Here is a 454-nt window from a genome sequence, read left to right as displayed (position 1 = left end):
TGACGTGAGATATATCAATGCCCTATCACAGTTTTCACTGCCTTTCTTACCCAGTGCCTTCCTCAGATACACAGTTTGATATCTAAAGCAAACTATTGATTTTTCATATAAGATTGGTACTGACATGCTTGTACTTTGATAGTAAAAGGCCATGGATTATCTGGTGGTGGGAAATAAAAAAGTAAAAAAAAAAAGCTCTCAACATTTGCAGGAAAGCAAATTAAAAAGAATTACCTTTGGTCCTGATATATGTCCCTTCCTTCTCCCCCCCCCCCCATTTATTTTCAATAAAAGCTTTTCTGGTGTGTTCATTGAGGAAAAAGCTGAGCTTTAAAACCATTCATTTAATGATTTGTGTAACTTAAAAGACTGCCTGCTTTCACTCAAGGTAGATAAGATAAATAAACTTTTTATTCTTCTTTTCTATAACTTTTCACATTATCTCTTCCTCTTC

This window comes from Malurus melanocephalus, unplaced genomic scaffold (genome assembly GCF_030028575.1).
Source record: "Malurus melanocephalus ecotype Western Australia unplaced genomic scaffold, MMel_1.1 scaffold_394, whole genome shotgun sequence".
In the NCBI taxonomy this organism is placed as follows: domain Eukaryota; kingdom Metazoa; phylum Chordata; class Aves; order Passeriformes; family Maluridae; genus Malurus; species Malurus melanocephalus.
This window is presented reverse-complemented; position numbering follows the sequence as displayed.